Below are 12,068 nucleotides of genomic sequence, written 5' to 3'. Positions count from 1 at the left end.
GAGGCCAGCTCCTGCCCCCACGGGCCCCTCTGACCCCCTCCCTGCCCCCCCACCCCCGACCCCGGAGCAGTCACCAGGAGGAGGCCTGGGTAATTGGTTCCATCCAAGACTTGTTCTCAGTGGCGCGAAAGGGAAAGTTATAAATATTTTTATCTATAACTCACGACGAATAAAAATTTAATTACACTGAAAAATTTAAATTTCATAAGAAATAAATATTAATCCTGGAGAGTGACTTTTGTGGGAAGCTCGCTTTCAAATGTCGTCAATCTGGAGGTGCCCGGGGTCTGGCAGGGAGGGGGAAGCCCCCGGTTCTGGCTCCTGGTTTGGGGTGGGAGTCCCCCTCCCTGAGACTCAGGGTTCAAAGACTCAGAACCCCCCCTTCCTCCCCTGCCCTCGCCCCCGAGGACTAGCCCGCCTGCCCGCCCTCAGCTCCCTCCCTCTCTTCAGTGACAATCGCTGACCTGTGGCATCCAGTCATTTTTCCAGATGTGGTGGGCCCTGCGGGGAAGGACGGGGACATTGTTCTTGACTGTGGGGAGCATCATGTCGCGGGGAGTCAGACGCTAAACAAATAGTCGCCAGTCCTACTGCCCAGTGAGTACCCTCTGCTGGGCATAAACCCCTGCTCGGTTTTATTCTATTGTTATTTTACTTTTGACAAAATCAAGTATCACACACGGACGGAAAGACGCACGACACACGAGCGTGCAGCTCCGGGAATGATGACAGCATGGGGGGCACCCGGCCCAGGCCAGGGATGCTAACGGGGGCTCCGGGCCAGACGTTTGGGGGAGGGGTAGGCCTGCCCCGAGGACCTGGCAGCCGCCTGACCAAGGAGCAGCAATGGGGGGGGGGGGTAGGGCCGCCTCGTGTTAGGCCAACATCTCGATACAGACCCGAGGTTTATCACGTGCGGGGCCCGATTCTCAGCACTCGATGGGGATTCGCTCACGCAAACCCTGGCCAAAGCCCCGGTGACAAGCCAGAAAGCCAGAGACACAGGGAAGTTAATGATGGCATCGAGGTCACACAGGTGGCGGAGGCGGAGCCGGGTAGATGGGAGTCCCCTGGCTTAGAGGCCTGAGATCCTCTGAGGTGGGACCTCCCAGGTCTTGTTGCCGCAGGTGCCTGGGGTGTGGGGCCCCTGGAACCTCTCTCTGCGAACCCTGTGCTGTTTCGCACCTGCTGTGTGGCCTCCGCTGAGTCTCTCAACCTCCCTGAGCTTCAGGCTCCTCTTTTGAGAAACAAGGATGAGGGATCCCCGCCGTGTGTGCCTCCCCAGGTCTCGTGGGGCTGGGAAGCGGTAGCAGGGGTCCTGGTCGCAGCGACGGGGCTCATGCCCGCCTCACGTCTGTTGTTACTCCCATCAGATGCTGAGGACACCAGACATCTTGGGGGGAGCCTGGGGGGGCGGTGGGTGCAGGTGGTAGCATAGCTGCCCGCGGGGCGTGGTGGGGGTGGCGGGGTGCTGCCCTGGGCACGGGAGTGAGGGCAGGGTTCGGGGCCTGCTGGGGAGTCGGAGGGGCTCTGACGTGAGCAGAGGTGAGGAGGGGTCGGGGAGGGCGAGGGCAGGAGGGGTTCTGAGCTGCCCACCTCCACAGCTTCCCATCCCACAGGTGCCGAAGCTGAGGCTGTGGTCGTGTGGAGGGGGCGCCGGGGGGTCGGAGCCTGGAGGCAGCCTGGCCACCAAGCTCCTAGGCTCCCGAGCCCGAGGCCAAGGCTGAAGGGGGTGGCTGGGCTGGGGCTGGAACCTCCGTGGCTGGAGCCTCCATGGCTGGAACCACCTGTGTGGGGCTGGAACCTCCGTGGCTGGAACCACCTGTGTGGGGCTGGAACCTCCGTGGCTGGAGCCATCTGTGCAGGGCTAGAACCTCCGTGGCTGGAGCCTCCGTGGCTGCAACCACCTGTGTGGGGCTGGAACCTCCGTGGCTGGAACCTCCGTGGCTGGAACCTCCATGGCTGGAACCTCCGTGGCTGGAACCTCCGTGGCTAGAGCCACCTGTGTGGGGCTGGAACCTCCGTGGCTGGAACCACCTGTGTGGGGCTGGAACCTCCGTGGCTGGAACCTCCGTGGTGGGAACCACCTGTGCGGGGCTGGAACCACCGTGGTTCCGGCGTGACCAGGAGCCCCTGGGAGGCTGGGCCCTGAGTCTGACTCCCCCCTTTCTGACCCTCCGCGGAGGTGGGTGACGGAGACCTACAGCCCTCCAGGCGCTAAATGGACCGGGCCCCCTTAAGTGTTGGGAAATAGTCTGAATTCTTACTCGGCTGGCCCGGGACCCGAGTGGGGGTCCTGTAGGTGGTGGAGCGAGATCCACCTTCTGCGGCAAAATCTCAGGAATGCTTCCCGCTTCCCCGGGTCCAGACGCACGTGTTCGCATCCTCCCACGATGGCACGAGGGCCCGCGTGCTGGCTGCACGTGTGCGTGGGTGTGCGTGCTTGCGCCGACGCACGTGCACACCGAGGCCGAGCACAGGTGCCTGCAGCAGAGGTCCCCGGGTGCTCACGGATCCCCGAGGCCGCCCGCCCAGCGGCGCTCCGCTGATGGAATGCTGTAATATTTTTCTATTAAATGTTGCATTCGTTGTGCCTTTTAGTAGCTCCCCTCATTAAAAATGATATTATCCCCATAAATAAGCCGGCTCCTGAGAAGAGTGCCCGACTCCATTTCTCTTCCTAATTGAGACACTTAGCTTTGATTTGCTCGTCGGCACGTACTGAGCGGATTAATTTTCAATTAATGCTCCTGGGCAGGCAGTGCAGGCAGTGCGGGCTCGCCGCCCGTGGCTTGGGGAGCAGGGCAGGGGGGGTCCCTGGGGGGCACCCAGAGAGGGTATCTCTGTGTTTCCTGGCTACAGGAAGGAAACATCCAGCATTGGGGATGGCCTGGAGCTGCATGGTTTTGCCCTTTGTAGGAAAGTGGACCCTGGCCCGGGGATGGGGGAGGAGGGCTCGCCCGTGGGGAGCATCCTCCTCCCGTATCAGGTGCTATGGACTCGAAGTCCGTGTCCTCCAACATTCCCCGCCCCAATTCCTCTGTTGAAGCCCTAACTCTCCCCGTGGTGGTGTTTGGGGACGGGTCCTGCTCGTCCTCAGATCCCCCTCCCCCCGCCCCGGGCATTGACCTTCTAGGCAGATCCTGGCCAGGCCCATCGCTCTCTGGGGCCAGGAGGGCACACAGGCCGGCCGACCTGGGTTCAGATCCCGGTTCTTCTGCTGGCTCGAGGCCAGATCAAGTCATCCTGCCTCCCAGGGCCTCAGCTGCCTCTGTCAGTGAGGGCGAGAACACGGGTCCTTATTCCACAGGGGTTGTTAGGAAACGAAATCCAACTGAATGACTTTGAAGAGCTCCTTGGCTTTGTGGAGCGATCGGTGACGCCGGCAGCAAGCACCCCGTCTGGCAAGAAGCGGGAGCGTCAAGGACTCGTAGGAAATGGAGAGATTTTATAGGCAGGAGAGTGGGGCAAGAACGTTATCAGCCGAGGGAAAGAAAGGATTCTTTCAGACAAGGTCACCCGGGGCGGGGGAGGGGGGTGTCTCATTAGGTGGATTCCTTCGTCTGTAGGGGACGGAGGGGACCATATGACAGATTATCTACACAAAAAACCCCGATGACTGGTTGAGATTTACGTTTCTGGGGGAAGCTGACACTGCAACTGGGTTAGGGAGTAAATCCCAGGTTTGATGACTTGGCCTGAGTGATGCCTCGTTGAGCCTGTGGTTTTCTTTTCTTTCCTTTTTATTTTTTATTTATTTATTTTTTCCTTTCCTTCCTTTTCTAAAAAAAGATTTTATTTAATTTTTTAAAAAGATTTCACTTATTTATTCATGAGAGACAGAGAGGGAGAGAGAGGGGCAGAGACACAGGCAGAGGGAGAAGCAGGTGCCCCGCTGGGAGCCCGACGTGGGACTGGATCCCGGGTCTCCAGGGTCATGCCCTGGGCCGAAGGCGGCGCTCAACCACTGAGGCACCCAGGGATCCCAGATTTTATTTTTAAGTGATCTCTAACCCCCAGCGTGGGGCTTCAACCCACAAGCCTGGGATCCGGGGTCACGTGCTCCACCTCCCGAGCCAGCCAGGCACTCCCCCTCCCCCAAACCTGGGGTTTTCTTTCTAACAGGTGTTGGGCCAGTTAGAGGAGAGGGAGCATTTATCCTTGACCCTCGGAGTATGGTTTCTGGACTGGCAGCATCGGTGTCTCCTGGGTGCTTACTACAAATGCATCGTCCCGGACCTGCTGCGCCCGCCTGCCTGTCAGCCCGATGCCCAGAGCTTCCGTGCACGCAGCAGGCTGGAGCAGCTCTGATTCTGCACGGCTCTGGGCATGGGGTAAGCACTCCCGGGCGGTAGCTGGCGTGATTGGTAGTCTCATAGTCATCCCTTGTGTGAAGGTCGCGGTGGGGCTCACGGTCTGGCTCTGCAAATGAGTGGCATGTGCCCACCTCAGCTTTGCCCCCCTCCTCCCCGGGCTCCCCGGGGAATCACAGAGATGGTGATGCTACCTCCTGGACCCGGCCGGGGGTTCAGTAAGAGCAAAGCAGCAGGCTTCTGGGAGTCGAGGAAGGTGAGCGTGAGATTTTGAAGCCCTGAAAGCACTTATACGTGTGTTGTATTCACCATTCCCATCTTCACCATGAGACACAGGGGCCACTGCACACCAAGTGTGCAGCTCATCCAGCGAGTCAGCCGCGGGCCTGGGTCTGGTGCCAGGACCCCCCCCCCCCCGCTGCCCCTGGGGAGCTGCCAGCGCAGCCCCCGCCCCTGGTCCTGCCACTGAGCGCCCCCCCCCCCGCCCCGAGTGCCTACCTCTCTCAGGATTGTGCTGTTGGCTTGGCCGATTGCTCCGAGTGTGTGTGTGTGTGTGTGTGTGTGTGTGTTGGGAGCAAAGGTGGCCGTAGATCAGGGAGGGTGGGGGACAGGAAGGATGGGGCGGCTCTGGGATCTGACGGTTAATTAAAATGTCCCTGTGGGTGATCAATCCCCCGTCAACAGCTTGAATCCCCAACGACCCAGCTCCTCTCTGGATGAGTGCGGCCTTGGCGGGTGCTGGGCAGGATGCCCTGCTGTCTTCTTCCTGGTCCCTGGAGGCCCGGCAAGGGACGTGCTGTCGATGCTGCCTCCAAAATATTCCCATCTTGTTTCCATAATAGCTTCTGTCACTGCTCTTGACAGGCCAGCCATTAAGTCTTTGGCAAAATTGTAAGAATTATTAACATATGAGGTTTTATATGATTTGACAGCTGTCGGCTCCTTTAGAATCCACATCACCCGGTCCCGTCCCTCCCCTCCCACCCTCTCCCTTGGCATCACCCTTCTGGCCCAGAAGGACGGGCGGAGCCTCCGGGTCCCTGGGGAACCAGCGGGAGACAAGTCCACATCAAGCTTCACTCGCAGCTGCTCCTGCACATCTGTGGGGTGTTTCCCGAGGCCTCGCACTCCCCCGCCCCCCGTCTCTGGTGCTGACCGGGATCCTTGCTCAGCATGGACCCTCCTCATCCACACGCCCAGCTTCCATGGCTTCAGTGATGACTCTCCGCTGTCTGCTTCCCTCCCGCCTGTGCCCCAGGCCTGTGCACCTCTCTGCTTCCTGGACACCCCCTGATGCTGCAGAGTCTCCCTCCTGCCTCTACCTCCTGGTTTTCCATTTAGGTCCGCCCTCCATCACCCATCCTGTGTCCTAGGCCAGAAATCCGAGGGCCACCCCGGTCTCTTCTCCCTCCCACACCCTTGCAGTGTCAGGTCCCCAGGCTTTTGTCCGTTCGCTTCCTCTTGACTCTCTCTTCTCCACTGTTTGCCTTCCACGTCCACGTCTCGTCCTCTCTTCCTGGACCACCATGCCTGCTTCCTCACGGGTCGGCATTGTGGCCACACCCTGGGGCCTCCCACGGAGTACCTGCCTGCCCTCCTTCCAGAAGCCTGTAACCCCCCTCTGGGGCCCCCCCTGCTTCTCAGCTCCCCTCCCACCTGCTGCGGAGGCCAGCTGGTGTATAAACACCCTAGCTCCTTCCCCTGTGGCTGGGATAATTGGGGCCCAAGGTCGAGACAAGCCCGCGGGGTCCCCAGTGCAATGACGCTCCATTGTAGTAGCCGGCTTGCCAAGGGCCCTCGTCTCTCTGCCTCCCCGCCCTGCCTCACTCCCCTGCCCCCTGCTCGGTTGCTGGGATGCCTCTCCAAGAAACTGCTGGCATGTGCACCCTTGTCTCCGAGTTGGCTTCTAGGGAGTCCAGGCCAAGACAGGACTCAGGATCTGTCCATCCTGCATGCCCGAGGGTGAGCCTGGGATGTGCATGTCTGATTCTCTCTCTTCCTTGTTAAGATTGCCCGGGGACCCCAGGGCCTCTGTCTCCACGCTGCTCCAGCACAGGGGGCGGTGGCTTTAGAAACCTGAATGTTGGGGGCCGCCCGGGTGGCTCAGCAGTTTAGCGTCACCTTCAGCGATCCTGGGGACCTGGGATCGAGTTCTGTGTCGGGCTCCCTGCATGGAGCCTGCTTCTCCCTCTGCCTGTGTCTCTGCCTCTCTCTCTGTCTCTCATGAATAAATAAATAAAATCTTAAAAAAAAAAAAAAAGAAAAGAAACCTGAATGTGCACAGTATTCAGATGGTGCTGACATTTTGCAGGCGGTCGCCACGGGCTCGGATAAGCATGCCTTCCCGCTGTCTGCGCTGGGCCAAGCATTGACACGGCGATGAAATAATACAGACGCGAAGCCGTCAATGTTAGAGAAAAACACGTTCTCAAATATCAAAAGAGATCGCAAAGCTGTCCTCCATACAGCTGGAGTCAGCGCAGGAATTAACCGACTCACAGGGACATCCAAAATCGGGCCCTCGTAAATGGTCAAAGGGCCATTTCCAACTAGCGTAGAAATGGAGGTGGGCAATCAGCTAATCACTTGGGGGCAAACCAAGGACGCCTACTTCATGCAAACTCCTGATGGATGAAAATGTGAATATATATTAAAAAAATGAAATCCTAAAAAATCTGGGAGAAACAGGCGATGGTCTCCGGATGCAGCCGGCCTTTGTCTCACAGAAACAAGGGAGGAAGCCACAGTCAGGGCTGGGAGAACCGAGGAAGTAAGCAGAGAATCCCAAAATTAAAAAAACAGACAGGGGGCGCCTGGATGGCCTGGTCGGTTAAGCGAGCGACTCTTGGTTTCGGCTCAGGTCGTGAGCTCGGGGTCGTGGGATCGAGCCCCGCATTGGGCTCTGCGCTCAGCGTCGAGTCTGCTTGAGACTCGCTCTCCCTCTGCCTCTGTCCCTCCCCCGCTCGTGCTCTCTCTGTCTCTCTCACATAAATAAATAAATCCTAAAAAACAAAATTAAAAACAAAAAGCAGACCACCAAATGGGAAAATATCCTGGCGGTGTGCGCTATAGAAAAATAAAATGAGTAGAGTTTAATTGGATTAATCTCCATTTTAGTTTGCTCCTGACACCTAGTTTTAAAAAATCAGCAAAGGGACGCCTGGGTGGCTCAGGGGTTGAGCACCTGCCTTTGGCTCAGGGTGTGATGCTAGGGTCCTGGGATCGAGTCCCACATTGGGCTCCCTGCAAGGAGCCTGCTTCTCCCTCTGCCTGTGTCTCTGCCTCTCTCTGTGTGCGTCTCTCATGAATAAATAAATAAAATCTTAAAAAAAGAAAAAAAGGTCAGCAAAAGCTGGGACAGATCCCGGAAAGGAGCACCTGGTCACCTGCTCGTGAGAGGCTTCCCCTCGTGGCCAGGGGATCTTCTTGGTGTTCATCCTGCGTCCTCCTTGCTACAGTGGGAGACTTTTCTATCCTTCAGGCCTTCGGGGACTGGGAGAGCCTTTTCCCAAGGTGACTTCATGCGCCACGCGTGGTCCGCGGGGCGACCCGGCCGAGAAGCTTTGGCGACTCACGCCTGGGCAGATCCTGTTCAGCTACCTGCAAGGTCTGGGAGAGTTCGGGCTTCTCGGGTTCCGCTGGATCTCCACCCTGGCCCCGTGGGGCCCAGCCCCCTCCTCCCCCCGCCGGGCGTCCCTGCCCTGGCCCCGCGTCCCTCCTGAGCCCCCCCAGGAGCCTACCTGGAACTTGTACAGCGCCCCATCCTGAACCGCATCTGGATCCTGGTCTTGAGGGCTCTCTGACCCCCTCCCCCTGGCCCCCCCAGGCCCCCCATCCCGGGCCTCGGCTGGAGCGCCCGTGGCCGGTCGGTAGGGCTGGGTGCTGCTCTGAGCCAGGCCGGCTGTGCGGGGAACAGATGGGCTCCCCGTGGACGCGCCGGCAGCACCCGAGTTAATCCACTTTTATCTCGTTATGGTGACAGCCACCCTGTTAAATGGAATGGACTATCGATTCGGGGCTCACTTCCAGCCCGAGGATTTTCCATCACAGGCCTGAGTAGAATAGGAGAAAAGCAACACTTATTAACTCGGGTGCCAGTCAGGGAGCGGGTGGGGGCCGCAGGCGCCGGGGCTGAAGGCGGATCCCCAGGGGCCCTGGGTCCGGGACATCGCCCCCCTCCCGCCCCCCCGCCTCCCCCAGCCTGTCACACACACAACACAGGCACGCACACGTTCACGCTGTTACTCATACGCACCCAAGGCTGACGCGCCTCTAACCTACACCCAGCACCGGAACACCGATGCACTGTCGTGGTTCCACTCACACATGCACACTCGGCACTGACACGCACGTACGTGGCACACGGACACGCGGATACACGCGCCGCTGGTACAGATACAAGTACACCGACACAGACACACTCATATGAACCCGCTGCTGATTCACACCTAGACACATGCCCATCACCGACACACACAAGGGCAGCATCCTGACTCATAGCTGTGTCATGGCTGGCACACGTATGTGCACGACCGCGGTACCCACTGACACGCATGCTGACCCGTTCTTGCCCGTGGTGCTGACACGTGCCCGAGGGGGGAACCCCCACAACTCACTGACCCACATCTGCAGACGCGTGTGTGTCCACCCAGCACGTGCCCGCTGCCAGCCTCACACACGACACACTGCTCATGCTCGCATAAGCGTCCGCTGCCGCTGCTGACACACAAGGTAGCAGGGCACGCAGCCACTGCACACACACTCACAAGCCCACTGGCGGGTCCGTTTGTTCGTCCTGGTCCCGGGGGGACAGCGCCCCTGCTACGCTGTGGGGGGCCGTGGGCTGAGCCGAGGAGGGGCTGGCCCGGCAGCTCTGCCCCGGTGAGGGGGACGCACACAGGGCAGGCCGCACGCCACATGTCATGCTCACAGCTAACTCGTGTGTAGCACTTGCACATGCCCTTACCGTCCTAAACCTTTCACCTACGTACACTTTTAAATAAATGTCCCCCCCCCCCGCCCCCGGGCACCAATCGTGGCTGACGGACTTGCTGGGACTTCGCAGGCCCTGGCGGGGGTGGGGGCGAGTCCCCAGCAGGACAGCCGTGCTGGGCCTGGAGGCCTGGAGGCCTCGCTCCTCGGGACCGGTCCGGGCAGGCGCTTTGAGCCAGGCGCCCGGGACCCGCGGACCACACCCGGTGGCGGCAGGGCCCGAGGCCGAAGCTCGCTCATGCCGGGCCCCCCGGCGTGGGGCTGCCCCCCTGTGCGTTCCTGGGGCCCTAGGCCCGGAGCTAGTCCTGTGGTGGGGGCCACTGCCCTTCTGGGAGGGAGCTTGGCGTCAAGGGGGCACCCGGGGCTGGGGGATCGCCACGGACTCACGTGTGCCCCCCCAAACTCATGTGCTACAGGCCCCCCCCGGGGGCCCCGTGACGGGGTCGCAGCCCAGCAGGAGGGGCCGGCGCAGGCCCGACTGTCCCGGGGTCCCCGGGGCGGCCTCCCGACGCTGTGTGTCCAGCCTGCAGACCTTCGGGAGGCCGCGGGGCTCTCTCCAAGTCCCCTTAGGCTGTGCCTGTGGTTACCTGGGTGGGGGGGGGGGGCCCTCCAGACCCTGCTCCGTTCCGCCGCCACGGGCCCGGAGTCAGCCCTGCACAGTGTCCGGGGACGAGGCTGGGTCGTGTACCCCAATGCTGCCGGCCGCCTGCCCTCCGGCCCTGGCTTGGCGGAGGGGCGCTGGAGGGGGTCCCCCCAAAGTCCTCCCGCATGGCCTGGGGCATCAGGGTGACCCTCTGGCTAGGCCTCCCATAGCACTTCTGAAAAACAGGGTGTAGGCGTAACACTGAAGGCGGGGGTTTGCGTCCAGGGTCTCCAGGACCTGGGGGCTCACGGCTCTGCCCTTGCTCTGTTCATCCATCAGCCCAGTCCTTCTCCCCGCCGCAGCCCCAGCTCCCCGTCAGGGCGGCGGTGTCTTCTCCGGGCGCCGGGCGGGGGGCAGGGAGTGTCCCGGGCGTGCCCAGGGCGGCCCCCCTGGCCCGGCTCGGGGTCCCCCGCCCCCCGGGGAGGACAGCTGGGGAGAAGGACACGCAGGACGGGAACCCGGAGCGAGAGCAGGCGTCGCTGCCCCGTCACAGGAGGGACCCACCATGGCCACGTTGGGAGGCCCGGCGCTCCACAGCCGCCCGGTCACCCCTTCTTGGGGGTGACGTCCCCTTGTCCCCACCCTGACCCCAGGAGGAGGGCGGCCGGTTAAAGGTGCAAATGGCAGCAGGTGGCGGAGTGCAGGGCGGCCGTCAGGACCGCTGTCCCCGGGCTGCAGACGCAGGGGAACACGGGAGACGCGGGGGCCCTCATGTGGCCGGTGCCCAGGCCCCGGTGCCAGCGCCGCCAGCCCAGGGCGGGGTCCGCACGTCGCCTTAAGCGTCGCGCCTCTGCTGCCGCCGCGGGCCTAACAATAAAAGCCACAATATTTACACAACGAGCGGGAAGCAATATCGGGCCATTGATTTTGTGTCCCTCTGATTTTCACGGCCTAAACCTTAATGGGTTTTAATCCTAAAATATCAGCGCCGCAGGGCTCCTCGGGCAGGCACTGGCTGGGGCGGGCGCCTCACCCCACGCGGAGCCCCTGGAGGCAGCTGCTTCCCCCGGGGCAGGCTCGCCCCCAACGGGAGTGGGAGCCGAATCCTGCGCTCTTTCGTGTCCTCCCCAAGGTCACCCTGTCCGCCTGTCCTGGAGCCTCCCGGGCAGCGGGACTGGGGCGCCCCCGCCTCCGCATCTTCAGGGCCAGGCCGGGGCCTGGGCAGCGCTCGGTGTTGCTCGAGTGACTAAATGAACGAGTGAATGTCGTAGACTCCGGACTCCGGTTTCCAAGAGGGCTTTCCCTTCATTCATTCATTCATTCATTCATTCATTCGAGAAATACCTACTGACTCCCTACTATGCATCTGGTCTCAGAAATGACTGTGACCCGGGCCCTGCCCTGACCTCCTCCAGCCCGGGAGGCCCCATGTGCGGAGGGGGGGGGACCCCGGAAAGGGAGCCCCGAGAATGGGGCGGTGGGGCCCTCAGCAGGGCGTTGGCGCGCATGAACGAAGGGCAGCTTCCCGAGGCGACCACGTGGAGGAAGCAACGCGGTGAGCCGCTGAGATCTGAGCACAGCTTACCCGTCCGGGTCTCGGAGGGCCTCGGGGTGGGGCTCCTCGGCGAGCGAGGCTTGGCTGTCGTGGGTGTGCATGCGCGTGCATGCGCGTGTACAGGGCGGGCAGCCCTGCCTGGGAGACGCCAGTGCGGGGGAGGAGGCGGGTGGGTGTGGTTGCTGCTCTGGTTTGTTTTTGCGGAAAATGAACAGTGTCCACCCGGCCCTGCGACTGCCCCCTCGGAGCCTGCGGGGAAGTCGATAGCAACGGATTAAACAGCGAGGAGAGGGCTGAGAGCGCAAGTGGAAGAAAGATAAAGATAATTAAAACTAATTCCAACTGCTCCCAGAGAAATCAATTTCATAACTTCGCTGCGTCCCTAAACCCGCTCCTGAGGCCCTACTGCGCCGGGGCGCGCCGTGTGCGGACCTTGTGTGTGAACGTGGCTGCTCGTGTGTACGTGTGGGTGACTGCGGCTTCGGGTGTGTGTGTGTGTGTGTGGCTTCGTGCTCACGTGTGCATGCATGCATGTGCACACACGTGAGCACGTATAGGGTGCGAGGCAGCAGGTCCTCTGAGGCTCTGTGGACACCGGCTCATGGCCTCCCCTTTGGCCCGGGGC

This window comes from Canis lupus, chromosome 13, assembly GCF_048164855.1.
Source record: "Canis lupus baileyi chromosome 13, mCanLup2.hap1, whole genome shotgun sequence".
NCBI lineage: Eukaryota > Metazoa > Chordata > Mammalia > Carnivora > Canidae > Canis > Canis lupus.
The sequence above is the reverse complement of the archived record's forward strand: the minus strand, read 5'-3'. Positions refer to the sequence as shown.